This window comes from Lissotriton helveticus, chromosome 6 (genome assembly GCF_964261635.1).
Source record: "Lissotriton helveticus chromosome 6, aLisHel1.1, whole genome shotgun sequence".
In the NCBI taxonomy this organism is placed as follows: Eukaryota; Metazoa; Chordata; class Amphibia; order Caudata; family Salamandridae; genus Lissotriton; species Lissotriton helveticus.
The window spans coordinates 1,004,912,569-1,004,925,765 of record NC_136067.1 but is presented as its reverse complement, the minus strand read 5'-3'; positions in this window follow the sequence as shown (position 1 = coordinate 1,004,925,765).

Sequence of the window (13,197 nt, the reverse complement as noted above, 5' to 3'; positions counted from 1 at the left end):
GCGCTTTTTGCTTTATTTCGAGCGTTTCTCCACCCCGCATTTTGCGTGAGGAATAGCAGGTGCCCACCCTGCGTGTTGTGTGGCTTTATTCTTTAAATTACGGCACCGGTGCCCACCCGGCATTGCCCCGATAATTGCTGCTTCAAGGGTGCCCACTCCTCGTTATTGTCCCCGTGGGATCACCGCCGCCCCCCGGGGCCGCAGAGAGCGGAACCGGAAGTCAGGCAGGCCCGGCGGTGACGTGGGCGGGCCTGCCAGCGGGCGGAAGTTCGGCCCTAGCCAGCCGCGAAGGGGAAACTGCCCGGGTGAGGAAGTGCCTGTGAGCTGACTGTAGGGCTCCCATGCCGAGGGGAGAGCCCCATGATGGCGTGAGAGGAAGTCCGCCGCAGAGTCCTACGCGCTGCTGAGACCGGGAGGAATGAGGCCGGTCCCGCAGCCGGAGAGAGGAGACGCGCCGTGCCCCACAGAGAGATGCCGCTGTCCGGAGGAGCCCCCACCAGAGGAAGAAGCCCGGTGAGTAAGAACGGGCTGGAGGGGGGTCTCCGGGCGGCTAGGTAGCGGTGCTGCTACAGTGAGGTCAGTTGGTTTCCCAGCCCCTGAGGCTCCAGCGTGGCTTAGGGGCCATTGTCCTATCGAGTCCCCCGAGCGGGACTCCTACATTCCTGGGGGTATCTAGGGTGGCCCCGGATGGCAGTGGGCCACCCCAACGGTTCTTGTTGCAATGCGCAGAGCCTGAGAGCTCCCACGAGGGGCATGTTTATTTTCAGAGCCCCGTGGCTTCAACGTGGGCTATATTTCTTTGAAGGGCCCAGGTTCCCGTCCCCATGTTTTGCCTCAATATCATTATAGAGCCTAGAGAGCTCCAAGGTGCACAGTAGATTTCAGAGCCAGATGGCTCCAACAGCTGTCGCAGTTTTATTTCTAGGGCCAGTGAGGGCCCTGTCGCAGTTTTGAGTCCCAGCTGCCAAGCAATTAGTGGGCAGCCGCACCGTTTAGGCGCAATGTGAGTGAGTGAGTCCTTGTGTGGGACAGAGATGGCACAGTGGTGCCAGGCCTTGTACAGCTGCGCAGCACTTAGTGCCAGCTGCAACGTTTAGGCCCTGTGATTGTTCCCAGGTGCCCAGCAATTAGTGGGCAGCTGCAACGTTTAGGTTTGCGCCGGTGGCGCACCCCTGACTGGCGCTGCATTGGCAGCGCGCCCTGACATTCTGGACACAGGGCTTTTGAGTCCCCTTGAGATGGCCAGTTGGCCAGGGGGGCTGGTATGTGGGAGGACGCAAGGCCCTAATGTGACTTTTGAGCAATGTGATTTTACTATGTTTTTAATGGTAATTGCCTAATGTGATTTTTGCGCAATGTGATGTTAATGTGCTTAGGAGTTTATTTTACCTATGTAGGTTTATACTAGTGAGATGTTTTCACTATGTGAGTTACGCCCCTAATTATGATTTATTCCTAGGGGGCAGAGTCTAATGTGTTTAGACTAGTGAGGAGATTGCCTACTGTATTTTTTCCTATTAGGGCCAAATGTGAGTTATGCGTAATGTGCTATGCCATTATGCCTGTGACACCTCTGAATGTGATCTATGCATTATGTGTCTTACCTACACCTCTGAATGTTTTTATGCATCATTTGTTTTCCTGTGCTGCACCTCTGAATGTGTTTGGATGCATCATGTGCCTTGTTATTACACCGCTGAATGTATGTTTATGCATCATGTGTTTCCTTCCCTTACACCTCTGAATGTTTTATGCATCATGTGTGAAACTTCTTATTAAAGTACAACTACAAAGTGCTATTTCTAACTGTATTTCTGGTTCTAAAAGTGTTGATTCTGACAGTGGCCCATGTGGCCCTGTCCTGTAAATAATCCCTTGTGAATATTGCCCGTGCCAGTTGGCACAATGTATATTGTGTGATCACTATCTGATGTATTTTGACAATACAGAAGTTATATTTATATAACCTTGTGTGGAGTTCCTTTTGTGGTGTGCCTAAGATGTTGTTGCTGTTGTGTGCGTGCGCAAATGCTTTACATATTGCCTCCGGGATCAGCCTGTCTGCTCGTGCCAAGCTACCAAGGGGGTGAGCAGGGGTTATCTTGGCGTGTGACCCCCTTGCCCTGACTAGAATGGTGGTTTCTGCCTGGCTTTGGCGTCAGCCTTAGCCTACCAGAAATCCCAGTTCTAACAATATGTTTTAACTGCACATTAACACAAGTTAGCATATTTTTAGTCTAAATTGGCATGTATGAAAAGTCAACTCCACCAGGAACAAACCAGAGGCAAAACTGTCTTTAAAAGGAGAAGTCAAGCAAAAGGAGTCATTTCCATCATACATCTGCAAAGAAAGTTATATAACGTCTCTCCCCGCCCAGGACCTACTTAATGGCTGAAACAGGGTGGGTGTGCAGTGGACATGTGCAGCAGGTGAAAAAGTAATTCCAAAGGCAATCCAGTCTGTACCTGTTCATGCCTGGACCATGCACAGTGTGAGAAAACCTGGTCCTCTACCCTCATGCTGCCACCATTCTATCCCCCTTTGGGCCTCCAACCCTGGCCACTGCTACACACGCTGCAATGTCACAGCACCACACAACACCAGGGGAGTATTCTTCTACACATCCTGCAATTTTTCATGCTATTACCCACACCTCACACTCACCACAACAACAACATCCAACACCCCACTCTCCTACACAGTGCTACAACCATCCACCTAACCCTCCACACTGGTATGCATGCTCCTCAACACGCCATAACTCACCAAACACACCATACATATCTAGGACATGTTGCATGACAATGCCCCTGACCTGCTTTTCCTCATGGAAACCTGGCTAAACCCTGCAGCGACACCTGACATTCCAACACCAACTCCCATCTACAAGACTGCCAGGCAAGACAGACTTCACAAGCCCAGAGGCGGAATTACCACCATCATTGACAAGAACACCATGAGCTGCACCACAGCCACGAGCAAGTTCTCCTCCAACATGGAACACCTGTCATTCACATGGAACACCTTTCATTCAAGCTCGACGTCACACCCAGCTTCACCCTAAGTGGCACTCTCATCTATAGACCACCAGGACCACATACCAACTTCACTGACACCATCATGGACTTCCTTGTTACACTCACCCTCAATGCTCGCAATTGTAACTTACTCTGAGACCTCAACCTGTACCTGGACGACTACACTGACCCCAATTCAAGAGCACTCATTTAAGACCTTGAGATCCTGGCCCTTACCCCATGAGTAAAGGGGCCTACCCACATCTCGGGACACTTCTTGGAAACTATTTTCACCAACTCCAGCAACACCTGAGTCGACAAGCCCACACCAGCCCCTTGACAGACCACAGTCCTGTAAAGTTCTGCATCCATGTCCTGGTCCATTGCACACACACCACCACCAGACCAGGGCCACCAAAACTGGAACAGCATCACCAACAAGAACTGGAATACTGCTGTCAACACCCACTGACCCAAACATACCAACAACCTCTCCAAAAGGATCAAGAATTTCAACAAGTGGATCACTTCCTGCACCAAATCCTTGGCCCTTCTCAAACACAATAGTGCAACTCGTTCCAGGCCGAGCCAGTTGGTACACAGAGCACCTCAGACTGATGAAATCCCACTTCAAGCAATGTATATGCAAATGGAGAATGAGTCAAGACAATGCAGACAGTACATTCAAATCTGCACTAAAACACTACTGCCAAATGATCCAGACCACCAAAAGCACTGCTCCCACAAACCGCATTGATGCCAGTACCAACAGAAGCAAAGAAATCTTCGCCATTGTGAAAGATATCACCTCACCAGCGGCTGCCTCAAAATCGCTCTCCCCCTCGGGCCTCTGCAACAATCGTTATCAATTCTTCAGCAACAAAATCACTCCCATATACAACAACCTCTTTCTTTCATTATTTATTTATTTATGTGTTTGTAATTTTACAAATTATTGAGATGTTTCACATTTATATAAACTTTGCACCAGTACCCAATTCACAATACATTATAATACATCTTGAGAATGGAAGACGTTAGCTTCCTGCACAAGGCCTGCTTATAACTTGAAATCATATCCAGTATGTTGGTCAATATGCAATTGGCACCATCCCTTCCTTCCCCCTAGACCACAGACTGTGCTTGTAAGTATTACCTTAGTGGGCCCCAGATTTCCTTTGGATGTGAGGCGACTGGTAGTTCCTCCGCAGTTCATTGAAATATACCATGTCCGATATCCAGTTCTTAACATTCGGGGCTTTACTACTCCCCATTTCACAAGAACACGCCATTTGGCCAATAAAAGAACAACGGAGAGCAGCCTGCGGTTTGATAATTGCTTGGTTTTAACCAAACCCAGTAAGCAGAGCTGTGGAGAATTGACAATTATTTCAGCAACCACCTCTCTCCGTTTTCTTGTTACCTCTTTCCAGTACAGATTTACATCTGGGCATGCCATGCAACATGTAGGATGTCTGCTTGGTGGCTGTGCAGCGTATACATTGGTCATAATCTCACAGACCATACCTATGCAGTTGCATTGGAGTATAATATGTGTGCTTCAGAAATTTAATTGGATAATACGCAAGTTGCAGTTAGGTGTGAATATCTGAGTTAGTGTATAACAAGAGACCCAGTCCTCTACCAATAATGGTATGTCTAACATAGAATTCCATTTTCCAAGTGTGTTTTCGGTTTGTCTGTGTTATTCTTGCTGTGCTGCAGTATAAAGTTTAGTAACAAAGTGAGCATGTGTAGGTGCATTTAGTAATGTTTGCAGAGTAAGTAGTGTGGGAGGTTCCCGCGGAAGGAATGTCGGGTATACATTTTTAATTTCCAGCCGCAGCCGTAGGTATGTAAAGATAGTCAGTGGAGTAATAGTTGTGTCCGCGGAAATGACAGGGGGATTCATGAATTGTTCTTCATGGAACAAGTCTCCTAGTAATCCAATTTCAGCTAAAATTGTTTGTGCCCTCTGTTCCTGTGTTACGGATATATCCACATGGTGTGATAATGGGAGTTCCGGGGCATAGAGTGGGTGCTCATGGGCTCATCGCTCCAGTGTTCGCCATGCTGCTTTGGTGCTTTAGACTGGATTTATCTTCATGTGCGTTAGTCAGATTTTTGGTTGCGGGATGAGGGCCACAGATGGGATTGGGTGTGTTATGTCAGTTTCAATCGCAATGTGTGGGAGGTAATTTTGTGGATGTAGCCAATAATGCGCATAGTGCGCTTCGGCTCACAAGTGGTACAATTGTAGGTCCGGGGTGCCAAAGCCCCCTTGTTCATATGGGTGTGTTAACTCCCTCCAGCAAATCCTTGGTTCCCAACCCACCCACGTAAGTGTATTCATGTTTAATCGCAATTCTGTTTTTAAAGTGCTGCGTTAGAGGGATAAGAATAGTATGAAATAAATGCAGGAAGCGAGGCAATGTTATCAATTTTGTAATCGATTTGCGGACCACCAAGGATAGCGGTAATCGTATCCTACGGGCCTCCTGATTTTCTAGCTTGGAGAGAGGTCTCCCATAATTCTATCAGACCATATGTTCTGGTTCCCGATGTACCCAGATCCCCGGATACTTAACTGGGTCTGACTGCCAAAGCAGTAGGAAATATATTGGGAACTGTTTAGTGCAGGGTGTCAACGGGATGACCAGTGATTTCGACCAGGTTATGCTTAGTCCAGAGTATTGGCGTATTCCCTTAACAGGGGAATTAAGTTGTCTTCTGGGCTGTGGACATACAGGGCCATGTCATCTGCATATAGAGTAATACTTATAGGCCACAGCCAGAATCGTAATGCCACGTTGCTGTGTTGTTGGCGTATTTTGCATGCTAACGGCTTGAGGGCCAGCGTGAACAGTAATGGGGATAGGGGGCATCCTTGCCGTGTTCCCCAATTAATGCATAATGGACCTCCTGTGTTTCCGTTTATACGAATTCTAGTGACCAGCCCGGTGTACAGCAGTTGAATCCAGAGGAGATAGCTCTGTGGGAATCCCACTCTTCAGAGTACCGCAAACATGTATTTCTGATCGACAGAGTCGAATGCCTTGGCAGCATCAAGTAACGCTGCAGCAGCCGGCAGTTCAGGATCTAACTGATGGAAGCGAGCAAAGAGCGTGTGCAGATTGTGGGTTGTGGATCATGCTGGAATGACTCCTGATTGATCAGGTAATATTAATTGTTGCAATAAAGGTTGTATTCTAGTGGCTAATATCTTAGCTAAATTCTTAGCGTCAGTATTTATGAGTGAGAGAAGCCTATATGAATCGCTGTGCTCCGGATTCTTGTCTGCTTTCAGGAGTGTTATTAATATTAATAGGGCCTCTCAAAGTATCGGGGAGTGTACCTTGTTCATAAAATATCTACAATGTAAGAAGGTGCGGAGGTAGCATATCACTATATGTCTTGTAAAATTTACCCGGTAAGCTATTCGCATTTACAGCAACTTCTTTCAACAACCAAACCTGACAGACCTTGCCAAATGTTTTATCCAAATAACCCATAGTAACCACATGGCCCATCTTCACCCCAGAAGAAACAGCAGCCACCATGATATCTACTCACTCACAGGAGCCATCGGACCCATGCCCCTTCAGAGGACTGCAAACCATTAGTGTTATAGTTACACATATTCTGAATGCCTCCACCTCTTCTGCTTTGCTCTCAGTTGTTTGCAAATATGTAACTGTTCTCCAATGTTTGCAGTTATGTAACCATTCTTCCATTACTGAAGAAACCCTCTGCGGACCCTTGAAAGTTCACCAACCACAGACCAATCTCCCTGCTACTATTCCCCATCCAGGTCATTGAGAAAATCATCAACAGACACCTCACCAAACACCTCAATGACTACCAACTACTTGACACTACTCAGTATGGTTTTGACCCAACTACAGAACAGAAACTTCCCTTATTGGTGCCATAGATGCAATCTGTATTACTCTGGAAAGAGAGCACATGGCGGTCCTCATCCTCCTGGACTCTCTGCAGCATTTGACAAAGTCTTCCACCTCACCCTCATCAAACGCCTACACAACACTGAAATCCAAGGACATGCACTCTAATGCACTCTAATGGATCTGTCTCCTCCTGACTGGAATAACATAGCCAAGCAGCCTAATATCTTAGACCTTAGACACCTGCAACCACAACTGTGAAGTTCCGCAATAATCCTACCTGAGTCTAGCTTGCTTCAATGCATACATGATCCCTCTAGCTAGCATCATCCGCTCTCACTATATCAACACCCTCTTCTGTACCAATGACATGCAACGTATTCTTCCCCTTATGGACAGAATGCCCAGAACCCGGTTCAGGTTCAATGCCTCCATGATTTAAACATCTCACTGGATAAAGATCACCTGTCTAAAGCTGAACAACACCAAGACTGAAATCATGATCTTTGGGAAGAGCACATGACTGTGGAACTCCACCTGGTAACCAACAGAGCTAAGACTGTATGATCCTTATAAACAGCAAACTTGACATGGCATCCCAAGTCAATGCAGTCACTGCCTCATGCTCCCATACCCTGAAGTTGCTGAGAAAGATTTCAAACGGCTCCAGATAAGCACCCAGAAACTGTCCCTCAAACTGGTCACAATCAGATGGACTATGGAAACAACCCCTATGCCAGGATCAATAAAAAACTCACCAGAGGCTGTAGACCATTCAGAACTCGTGGCCAGGATCACACTCTACCTCCAACGCCACACTCACATCTAACCACACCTGAAGGAGCTCCGATAGCTCCCCATTCACAAATTACCACAAGTTCAACTCCTCATCCACACTTGCAAGGCACTAGATAGTATTTGACCAGACTACCCCAATAATTGCATCTGCTTTCACAAACCTCCAAGACTCCTCGGCTCATCCGGTCTCCTACTTACACAAATCCCAAACCTCCTGTTTAGCCTTCTCCTACATAGCTCTTAAAGCATGGAAAGAACTGAAGCTACACATAAGAGCCTTCTCCTTGAATGTTGCTAGATGCTGAATGCCTGGGTTTTCGAGAAAGTCCTGCTAGGCCATAGGTGGTCCTGGGCTCACATCTGCTCTGTGCCAGTATACCTTCCCGAGTGATAGTGCACTCTACAGGTATGCATAACATAGCATAACAAAGGTGCATGGCTGAAAGAGTGGTTTTTGGCTTCTGTAATCTCACAATATATCTCTGCTGCTCTTCTGTATGATATTTGTTAACAATTTCACCTTTGCACTTCCATGTAAAAAACTATAATATTGTTGCATGTGTTCTTTAGACCCCACTGCCTCAACTAAGACTCCATGACTCTCATTTTAGTTGGAAACCTTCTGTGTTTTATCTGCTGTTTCCTTCTCTTCTCATGGAGTCGGAGGTGTTTTAAATCACAGTCTATTTCTCCAAATATAGTCCTGGTATTCTGGAGACAGCAGGTGTCATATACACATATTATGCTCTTAATAAAAGAATGGTCTGCTCGGAAAGAGTCCTTTTCAAGATGGTGAGCTAGGAAACAGTCCAACACAAATGGGCTGATATTCTTAACAAGGATGACAATCTGTGGTAAGCCCTAACAGTTGGGGTGTCTTCATTTCAATCTGCACAGCAGCTGGTTGGTTAGATGATAGTTGGAAGCCATGTTACTGGACATCCTTTTCACAGCAAATTTCTGCACCTGTTAAGGCCTTCTACTATAATTGCAGTTTGCTCAAAGGAGGGTGTGTTATTGTGAAGAGGTGATGAGTGAGGAACGCTGAATGTCTCATTGCCATCAAAAATTCAAAATGTCCAATATGATAATTAAGTAGCTATTGAGGTATATGTATTCAGCTTGTCAAGGATATGACAGTCTGTCACATGTAATGAAGGGACTTTCTGTCTGTTAGGTGTGCCCATCCTCGTATTGAGGAAAGGGAATGTCCTTAAGCACAAAAGACAAAAATATGAATAAACAGAATGATGTTTCTGTTTTCTGCCCTGTGTGCTGCTTTCTTCTCAAATGTAGCGCACCAAGTGGGCATGGAAAAATTGAGAAGAGAGAGATAGGAGCAAGTTATGAAGGCAAACATGGTGTATGTGAAATCAGGAACAAAGACTAACCAGTGGTATGATAAATTATGTGAGCTGTATTGAAGAACAACTTGATGCAGATGGAACTATTGTTTATGGGTGGGCACTTTTATAGTACAGGGCAAGGTCCTGGTGCTAAAATCAGCGTGTACAGCATGATGGACCAGAATTCTACTGCTCGCTGAGTTTTATAGGTAAATCCATGGAACTCCACAAAAGTAAAACTCCGCCAGTTCTACCAGACCTTACTATTCTATCAAGAGAGATAATGATCCAATTGCAGAGGCTCAGGGCATCTCAATCCTTCTGGAATGGATGGATAAACACGGTAGCTGAAACAGAATAATTTAGAGACCATGGATTAGTTAGTGTTTTCTTTAACCCATTTTGTTCTTTTACCAATAATATTCTTATTGAGAAGTTCTTAGCTCTGGGTTCTTTATTTGTGGTTCGTTCTCTCATACGAAAATAGGCAGAAGGAGGCAATCAGACGTTCACATGGATGCATGGGGGCTATCTTCAGGTGTATTGAATAAAAGATTGTTAAGAAACAGGCCTTATATTACTGCAACTGAGGTAGAGTTGTGTTGCCACCAAGAACAGCCGAAGTGGGGCAGGGAGCCAATGCATCGGCCAAAACCCAGTCCCATTAACGAATTCAAGCTCCATCCGTGCCAAGCATCTAAAAGCACCAAAAACACTCTGTCTATTTTGGAACTGAAAACGTGCTGGCATTGTGCAATGGAAAAGTGAATGATGACATATTCATCTTGATTTGTGAACCCGTGTTGTAACATATGTCTATGATGAAGTAGCAGTCCAACTACGTTCTTGCATTGTGGGGACCATTTAATTTCCATGGCTCATGTTACATTATTTTCATTTCTTTTCTTGACCCTTATGTTGCAGTGCTTTTGTTCAGTTAAATCAGTTATTGTATTGCTTGAACGGCGAACTTACAATGTTAGGTTGATGATACATTTGGTATTTGCATACTCTGTGATTTTAAAAGTTCAGATGGAGCAGGCATTCATAAGCATCAAATGATGTGAAATGAAAGACTTGGGTTATATGTTATCAATGAAAATTCGTGCAGACCAATTACCATTCAAATTCCTAGTTCCCAGATCTGCTGCAGTGGAACTTTCTACCCAGTAGTTGTGCAATACACAAATGTGTTTTTTCTCCATATGAGAAAATGTCAACCAGAGCAGCAGTGCATTATATCATTTTTACATCACTTCCATTTCAGGATAAGTGGACGTAATTCTCACTCTAACACGCAACTTAGGGTCTGGTTTATAAAGGTAAACTTTTTATGATTGTTTCCTACTGACAAAGGAATTTACGAGTTCTATCTTTACGAGTGCTGAGTCTCCTTGCAAAAGCCCTAAGTATGTTTTTTATGTCATTTTTAAAGGAGGGTAGTATAAGGATAATGGGATGGGTATGGATTTAGGCTGGTAAAGGTTTGAAAGGGGTATTAGATTTCAGGGGTAGGTTTTTTTAGGGTTTATGGAAGGATAAGAGCATGGGTAGTTAAATAGTTTTCAGGTTCAGTGATAGGTAAAGTTATGGTTTGCAAGGGGATTTTAGAGTGCAGTTATTGGGAAGGGTATGGGATGCCAACGAGTTATTAGTGTCCACTGTTGGGTTTGGGGTACTAAGGTCATTTTATGGTTCAAGGATGGGCATAGGGTAGAGAAAGTATGGGTTTAAGGGTATTTAGGGTTTAGGAATACGTAAGGGTGTAGGGCGTCAAAGGATTTTTAGGGATTATTGAATGGATATGGGTACATGGTAGTAAGGGTATTTCGAGTTTTTAAAGGAGCAGTGAGGGTATTAACAATAAGGAATTTAAAGGGTTTAGGGATGTCTATGGAGTTGTAAAAGGTAAATGTATAGTGGTAGGGAATAGTACTATATATATCAATATATATTTTAAATATCTACATGTATAGAAAGAGGAACCCTGTAGTACTAATTGAGGTCTGGTACCCCTAGGCTGCCCATCCAGTAAGGCAACGTTACAACATCCTATCGTACTCTTGAATGTTTACCAGCCCAGGCCAGCTGGAGCAGGAGTGCTGTAAGAGTGCGGAAAAAAGACCCAGGGAGAACCATCGGAATGTTAGTAAACAGAAACAAAAACCGCTGTAGTACCACCATCTTCATAATAGAGATCTTACCTAATAGCGAGAGTGGTAGTCTGAGCCAGCGCCCCACGTCATCCTCCAGCTTACTGACTGCGACTCCATTGTTTTCGCAGAACACTACTTCTGAATCTGTCTGTACCTTGATGCCCAGATATCTCACCTGGGTCCGTGGTCCACTGCAAAGGGAAATCTGGTGTGAACTGCTCTGTTGCGCTAGTGAGTGGGAATATAATCGATTTGGACCAGCTGACCTGGAGGCCTGACAATGCACCAAACTGAACCACCTCCCGAAGGACAGGGGGACAAATTCCGTTCGGGGTCCCGCACGTAAAGCAGCGCATCATCTGCGTATGTCGATATCACTAATTCAAACCCCGGGAAACGGAGACCTCTGTATCTATGGTATTCCCTCATTGCGCAGGCAAGCAGTTCTGCAGTCAACACATAAAGTAGTGGGGAGAGTGGGCATCCCTGCCTTGTCCCACTAGTTATTTGCATGGTATCTGGGACCATGTCTCCTATTTTTATTCTGGCAACCGTATTTTTATACAATACTCCCAGCACTTGCAGAAATATGCCCCCAGGCCTATGCGTGTTAAGACTTGTTCTATGAAGGCCCATTCAACGGAGTTGAATGCCTTCTCCATATCCAGGAACACAGCTACTGCCTGCACTTCTAGTTTGACGTGTTGGATTGTACGTCAAGTTCCTACAAGGAACGAAGCCGGCCTGTTCCTGTGCTACCAGTAACGGAACAAGTGGGGTGAGGCGATTTGCCAAAATCTTAGCATAGAATTTTGTATCGACATTCAGCAGAGACAATGGGCGGTATTATTTACATTCTGAGGGTGATTTATCTGGTATTAAAATGGCAACTATAAGAGCCTCCCACATTGATGGAGGCAGTTGTCCACTTTTGTAGATCTCTTCAAATAGGATGTGAAGATGTCGTATGAGTAAATCCTTAAACTCTTAATAAAACTAAAACCCTAGCCCAATTGGCACCCGGGGTGCTACCAGCTCACATTCCAGAAAATGTAGCAAAGATTTTGTCTTTTTCTAAAAGGCGCATATGATATTCCCTATGTGCGTTTGCTAGCCAAGGGAGTTTAATATGCGCCAAATAGTCTACAATCTGCGCATCCATATCTTAAATTCTAGAGGCATACAGTGCTGAGTAGTATTGTCTAAATCTGTCCGTGATGTGTAGTGGTGCTGTAATGGGTTCCCCCTGTTCATCATTAATTAACGCCACCTCCGCCTTCTCCCTATACTTTCTTAGCAGTGAAGCCAAACCTAAACCTGGTTGCTCGCCCTCCCCATACGTGTGGGCCATGGCATATTTGCCTAGATGTTTCTGTTCTGAGTCGACAATGTCATAAAACTCGCTGAGCAACTCCTGGAGTTACCCCTGTGCCTGAGCATCAGCGGCGGATTGCAGCCAGCCTTCTAGGATCTGTATTCTTTTCTCCAGGTCTGCTAGCCAGTTTTGCAATGCTCGGAAGACACCTGAGTGTTTAGTCATTGCAATACCTCTTATGTACACTTTGAAAGTTTCCCACACTATAGCAAAGGTATCCACGGACCCTATATTATGCTCAAAAAAGCTTTCTATCGCCTCCGTCATATCAGCTTTAAAGGCAGGGTCTAGTAGTGAATAAGGGGGGAATCTCCATGTGAAGGGAGTAATGCGTTTACTTTGCACTCCAAGACCAAGAGCCCCAGTGAGTGATCCAACAAAGTGTGGGGTAGCACTTCACAGTCCCAGACCTTTGCATACAGATCTTCAGAAACCAACCAGTTGTCTATACGGGTGTGTAGGTTGTGGTATGAAGAATAATGAGTATATCCTCCCTCTCCCCGGGATCTCGCTCTCCACACAGCCAATAGAGCCAGTTGCAGCATTGCCCCTGTAATTGCTTGGGCCATCAATGTCAAGTGTCTCTCCGGGCCTCCCGA